Source organism: Saccopteryx bilineata, chromosome 1 (genome assembly GCF_036850765.1).
Source record: "Saccopteryx bilineata isolate mSacBil1 chromosome 1, mSacBil1_pri_phased_curated, whole genome shotgun sequence".
NCBI classification, from domain to species: domain Eukaryota; kingdom Metazoa; phylum Chordata; class Mammalia; order Chiroptera; family Emballonuridae; genus Saccopteryx; species Saccopteryx bilineata.
This window is the reverse complement of record NC_089490.1, coordinates 163594440-163602046: the sequence shown is the minus strand read 5'-3', so window position 1 is coordinate 163602046 and position 7607 is coordinate 163594440.

The following is a 7607-nucleotide window of genomic DNA, read 5'->3' as shown; positions in this document are numbered from 1 at the left end:
GGGTGGGGGTGTAGAAGAGGGTACACACAGGGGGGATAAATGGTGAGGGAAGAAGACTTGACTTGGGGTGGTGAGCACACAGTATAATATACAGGTGATGTATTATAGAATTGTACACCTGAAGCCTATATAATTTTATTAACCAGTGTCACCCCAATAAATTCAATATAAATTTTAATTAAATAAAAAAAATAAAAATAAGTAAATAATTTATAAATATACCACAAAAAGTAATGCAAGCCTTTCATTTATGACTGTCTGGTTGAAATGTCTCAATTTTTACAATTAAGAATTAGAATGCTATATTTATTTAATGGATGTAATGAAAACCCGCTACTCAAAGCCTATTCTGTAGCAATCATCTTACTTGACTAAACGATACCTTAAGGATAACTACTGACAATAACTACAAGAACTATTTTATTGTTAAATAGGTTATATGAGGCATCAGATAACTGATAAATTCATTTTTAAGGAGTCAATCCAATTAAAGAAGATAATCCAAACCAAGTGGTTTACTGTGGGAAAAACTTGTTGCATATACATTTCGCTGACACATGTAGACATAGCTCTATTTCAACAACAGAAGAAGCTTAACAGTACTCTAAAGATGTGTGCAAATTATGCCAATTATTTATTTTTTCTTTTGAATAAAATTCTTACATGAATATATAATATCACTTATTTTCTTCACTTACTTGTAGAATATCCCTACCAAAAATAAAATTAAGAAAAATAATTATGAAAAGTAAAATAACCACATTCAATCTAAAAATCAAAAGTACAGAGATATCTTTTGTGCAAATATTAATCATAATTTAAAGAGAATAAATAATATAATATGCATTGAATTTGGTAGATATTTAATGCTTACTAAAAAGTGTTTCTTCATTACTTTAATTAATCACTCTCAAGATGGCAAAGAATCTGAAGAATTATTTTAAAAACATTTTTAAATGGGATTTTCCCATCAAATGTTTCAATTGTAGGTGAGAAATAAAATAAAATGTAGTAAGTGGGAGCTTTATATATACAATAAACAACGAATATATTCTGTTTTAGTGTGCTTCTTTAAAATCTGATGTTATAAGGAAAATATCAAAATGTATTTTATTTTCAAATCTTGTGTGTGTTTGTTTTTTAATATTTCAAGATCCCACTATGACTTTAATTCTAGTATTATGTTTTTGGATTTTTTTGTATTTGGTTTAAGAAACAGCTCGTATCTTTAAAGCTCTGGAATGGTGTAAATCATTACAGTGGTTTCACATTTTCATGGGATCAAGGAAACAACAGTAAGCTCATAAAACAGATACCACTAATTATGCAGAGGAGAAGTCATAAAGTTACTGGGAAAAGCATGTTTTATATTCATGGACACATCATTAAAAGTTTAAGACATGCTATCAAATTCTACATTTTAATACTATACCCAACAGCATTTAACCCTCCCAACAAGAAAATCAGATTGTTTAATGATCCTTTTTTGTCACACTTGGTTTTATATGTCTGCAGTTGAAGCAGATGTGGAATTTGTATTGCTGAACTTTTTTTTTTAAATCACTGGACAATTAAAAAATCATTTTATCTTTTATATTCTTTAAAAAAAATCTGAATCATCTTCCAACATACATCTCTTAAATAAAGTGTATTTATTGAAGTAATAAGCCTTGATTCCAGATCACATCTGTGGATTTTTAAAATAATAACTTAGGTTTTCTTCAGAACAAAAAAAAAATCATAAGGGGGATTAAATGATAAAACAGTTTCCATTTTAAATTAATTTCTAAAATGCAAATTAAAACTATGAAAGAAAATAAAATTTCATGGGGCACATATGTAAATACAAAATTATGTCCTATTATTAAGAGAAATCACTGAGAAATCCAAGAACTGAACAAAATGTTAATATTACAGACAGCAATTACAAAGGATGTTTATAGCTAGAATGCCACATTTACCAACACTGTCACACATATTTAAGCTGAGCTCTTTATTTTCACTTGCCCACAAAAAGACTGAAGATGCTCTAATATCTCCATTTGTGTATAATTCAAACATTGTTTCCATTTGTATGTAAGTAAATGCTTTGCATTCCACAATTTAAGCACATCTTGTAGTCAGCTCTAAAATATACACTTTCTTGAGTATTTAATGGGAATTTTACATGCTGATAGCTTTAAACTTAATCTCAAAGTGAAAGTAAAATATAGTCATAGCAAATTCTGAAATGAGATCCAAAAAGCTGCAAATGGAAGAAAATAAGTGATTAGCTGTTAGGGATAAGAAAGAAACCATGGGAAAAGCACAGTCAATGAAAATACTTAAAATCTTCAGGAGAGATTTATGCACCAGATCAGAGACTGAACTAAAGGAACCAATCACTTCAAGGAATTTAGTGAGGGTTTACTATTGGAACTTGAATTCTTGAAGCCGGCCGAGTCAATGGATGTCCATGGGAAGAAGACAGAGAGCCTGGGACTGCTCTCTCACTGTCCGATCTGATTCTTACTTGGCTGTCATTTCATTGTCCATCGTTCAGTAATTTCTTTTTGATATTTTCACGCAATGTAGTGGACCTCAAATGCTGAGGATGTATAGATAAATGGCTAAAAAAAAAATCTTCTGTGATCTCTGTACTCACCAGATTAGGACAGACGAGGATTTACAGTTTAAAAGCTACAATATTACATCAAAATACACAGTAGCATGCAGCATAAGCACAAATAGATTAATATTGTGAACATTTCCACAAAACTAACTATACTGAACTGAAATATAGAGGAAAAGGAAGATACATAGGTAGGTAGGTAGGTAGGTAGGTAGGTAGGTAGATCATTATTATATGCCAATTTACCTTTAGATAAAAACTGTATTTGAATTATCCACACACAAACAATAGCAATTACTAAGTGTCTGTCATTATTAATTTAATTTATCAAATTTATGTAATTCTCTTGACATCTTAGGAGGTAGATATTATTCCTGTCCCCATTTTATAACGAGAATGTAAAGACTGCCCAAGGTTCCAGATCTTGTAAATGGAGGAGCTGTGATAAAACACCTGGCAATTTATGAAAATTTCTCAGAATATGATGTAATCTTGGTCTATTTCACATCAAGTAATACATGTCCAAATTACAGAGCCTTTTAAGGAGCTATGGATTTTCTTACAATACATTCATTTATTTTATTAACACGTAAAAGCGTGTACATTTTTTATACAATCAGAATCTCCACTGGTGAGCAAATCTTCAGCGTTTGCCACTAAGGACATGGTCCTTCTGGCACTAAATCCATTGACCCTCTAAACATGAAAAGATGCAGATTCAGCCCTTTGAAGTTAACCGATACATGAATATTTTTAGTGAAACTACTGATACTCGGATAAGCACAGAACTTTTCTAAGCTTTCAGGAATCAACTTTTACAGTTTGGAGCACTACAAGTGAAATACAACAAACTGCGAAGGAAATATGGTTACTCCTTTGCATCACCAATTGAATAACGCCTCTAATTGTTCAGTTACCAAAGTTAGATCCAAATGCTTCTCCTCTGCCAAAGGCAGCTGCTCGACAAACGAACAGTGATTTGATTTTTCTGCAGGGTACATGTGCACTCGCTGTTCTCATGATGAATAAATAATGCCATGATGCCGCGGAGTTGCGGACCTTGCCCTTCTTGTGAAAAGGGCTGTATCTGCTTATACTCAAACATTCATGATCCTAAAGGAATAAGACACCAGAGGCCTGTGAATGAGAAGGCCTTTTCAGACGTACAAAGCCTTCGCTTCTGAATCCACCTTAACCAGTTTGGAGAAAAGGGCTTTTGGCACCAAGGCATCCTTCAGGGAAGACTGATAATGATCACTAAAGACATACAAGGGGCTGCTGCCTCACTCACTTCAAAGGCTTTCTCTCTTAATCAACATTAAATCATCATTTTGCCAGGGATATGGGGACAGCTGTACACAATCTATTTGTTTTAAAACAGATTACAGCCAGGTCTCTCTGCCAAAATATAAACTTCTTAATGTGGCATGTGCTTTAATATTTTTTTTTAACTTGAAACTTTAATTTTTAATTTACTGTTCCAAATTGGCATTTCCATCTTAGCTGATGGATTGGATCTTTCCATGAAATCTGAGCTAAGAGTTTTTATCAATTAGGCAGATAATTGAAACAACCAAACAAAATAGAAGAAAACAAAACTTTAAAAAATAAGTCATCTAAATATTTCAGGCTGAAAGTATGAAGTCTCAGCTCACTGCACCATTTTTTGCGTGTGGTATTTTCGGATACCACACCATTGTGATTGTTTTACTAGTTGGTATTAATCATCTGATGTGTAGAGTCGGGCCTCTTCTGTTTTCTTCTCTAAAATGGAGATCCATGTGTCTTTCATCTTTTACCTTCGTTTTGATCCCACGACATTGGCAATCCTAAACCTCCTTATCCCCTGGTGGTCCCGATAAGTCAAGGATAATTTCAAAAGCATTTTATTACCCAATTAAAGAAAAAATGATTTTTTTTAAAAAAAAGCTAATGATCCAGGCCCCTAACTTTCACCCCTCCCCCATCAATATCTCCAGTTTTATTAAGCTACCACATCTAAAGTCAATCAACCATTGTTTCAAAATTGTATACATTAAGCAAATACAACTTCTGCTATATTGCATTATAGTCAATTAATACAAAGTTCTTACGTAGTTCAATTCCCTTCAGAACAATATCATTAACACTAAAAATGATTATGTAATTAGAAAATGTTCCTATTATGTAATATTGTATTGATTTTCGAGCAGTTTATCATTGTTAATCATCTGTTATGAGTCACTGCCTCCATTGTGCTGATTACTGAATTGAACAACAGAGATTTTGTTTCAAATTACTTTGTTACATTATTAGGTGAAAATCAATAAGTATTTCTTTGGGTTCTATAATTCTAGCGTTTCTAGCAACATCTTTTTAAATCTTTTATATATTTTTTAGAAATATAGAAAGGGAAATAAATAAATGAGATTAGAATTTTTTTTCTTAAGATATATGCCAGAAGCTTTACGACTCTACAGAATATTAAGTTAACACAAGTTCTCTCTACTAAATTAATTTTTTAAATTATAATTTACACTCATTCTCCCTTATCTTAGGGAATATATTCTAAGACCCCTAGTGGATGCCTCAAACCATGGATATATGCCTGATACCTAACCATATATTTATGTGGTCTTTTTGCCTAATTATACTCACCTTTTCATTAAAGGTCTATACGGCTTCTCCTTGGTATCCCCAAAATGCCAGAGTCCTGCTTCTGCTTTGGGCCATTATGGGCCATTATTAAGTAAAATAAGAGTTACTTGAACACAAACACTGTGATATCATGACAGCCAATTTGATACCTGAGATGGCTTCTAAGTGCTGAATACAGTATGAATAGACCGGACAAGAAGATGAGTCCTGTCCTGGGCAGGACTGAGCGAGATGGGATGAGATTTCATCACGCTACTCAGAACAGCATGCGATTTGAATTGTTTATTTATGGAATTTTTCATTTAACATTTTCAGACCCCCCCAGGTGACTGCGTGTCACTGAAACCAGGGAAAGTGAAACTGCGGATAAGGAGGGACTACCGTATATCATGCAGTCACTACCGGAGGCTTTGAATGTTTCTCAGAGAAGTCCATTTCATTTCTATTGTTTTCCATCTTTGAGAGAAGTTTTATAAATGAAAAACTGAAAAAAGTGATGACCCACAGAAAAGAAGAAACTAAAGACCTCAGATGGGGGAGCTCTTTTTTCTTTTATTTGCATTAGAAAGAGTGCCAACTTCCCGTAGAGGGGGTGCCACTGAGCCTCCCTGCAAGAATAAATACTGTCTGGAACCCTGCCCTCCACCAACCACATGTCCTAGGCATGGAGAGACCCAGCAATGGAAACATTTAATCAGAGCTATGCCACCTTCACACCTTCTAGGGCAGCAAGAAGCTCCAGTCCATATTCAGAGTGCTGATATATTGTATTTCATAAATAGTTTAGGGAGCATCCGAAAGGACTCCTGCATCAAGACCTTTCTAGTACAACTCAGCAATGGATGAACAGAAGCCACTAACATAGCTCAGGAAATCTGGAAACTAGTTCTCATTTTCCCTTCTGTCTTCTCTCCCTTCCTTCTCCCCAAGCCTTTAGCCCTCTTGATAAAATTTCTAACCCTATCCACTTAATTCTTGGTTCCTCAATCAGCCCAAAATAGTACAACTGTGAGGCCATATAACTTGATGATTAAGAGGATAGGTACAAGAATCAAATGCACTACCTGAATTCAAATCTTGACTGGGCCACAGCCTAATGGTGTACTGCTAAGATATTACTTAAAGTCTCTGATATATAAAAGTACCTACCTATAAAATTGCTGTGAAAATTAAATGAGAAAATGTATCTAAAGTACTTAGCATAATTCTTAGCTTAGTACTTAGTATATGTAGCATAGTACATAGTTTTTAGCACAAAATACTTAACATAGTACTTGGCATAGTGATATATACCTAGTATATAGACAATGCTCAATAAATAATAAATATCATTATCACTTCATCATACATAACATGCAGACCTGTGAGGACATAGTATAAAAGCTAAGAAAAATAGATACTATGATTAATTACAGAGTGATACAATTATTCCATTATCACTAATTGGCATAACACCATAAAAAGATACCAAGTACAGCTCTCCTTGCTTATTTGAACAAAAATAAATATGACTCTAAAGTAACAGATAACTATTAACAGCCATAATTGGGAGAGAGGAGGAATTTACTTTTTAGGTTGATTTATATGATGGCTATGAGTGGCTGTCTTTAGAATTTCTGAAAAGACACCCAACTCCCATGTGAAGCAATGGAAATCCTTTGATTGCTGCATTCCACAAACCATCCTCAAAGTGTTTATTTAGTCTAAATGCCTAACTGGCTCATCATCTCTAGAGGTTTTATAGCTAACCGTTTATCCTTAAGTTCAAGAATTCATATCACCAGCGGAATTTTTTCCATTAGGGTAAAATAGCTATGTTTCAACACTGAAGAGACACATCTAAGCATTATCTGACTGGACTTTTTAGAACTCATAGGACTAGAATAAGAGTTTTACTTTACGTGTTATGTGATGCAAACATTTATTCTTTCTCCACTTTTCCTTCAGATTCTTAATCAAAATATTTCTCTTAGTTATTTGTCCTTACAATCAACTTTGATTAGCATCTTGTAATTTTTAATTTTTTTGACAAAGAAAGTTCTAACATTTTGTATATTTTCATTGCCAGAGTGGCACAAAATTAAAAGTATTGTCCTGAAATATTAAAATATCAGTGTCTGAATATTAAATGGGGCATATTCTGAATAACTGCAATACTAACAAAAAATTACTTAGAGCCCCTGAAACACAAAATCTTCATATGTCCTATATCAGGATAATGTATGTAAAACAATCAATGAATCAAATATATTTATGAAGGAAAAAAAAACAATAAAATGAAATAACTAGAAAAGGAAAATGTCCCTGTAATGTAAGAGCATGTTAGAGAAGATATGAAAAAAAGTTAAACATAAAATGA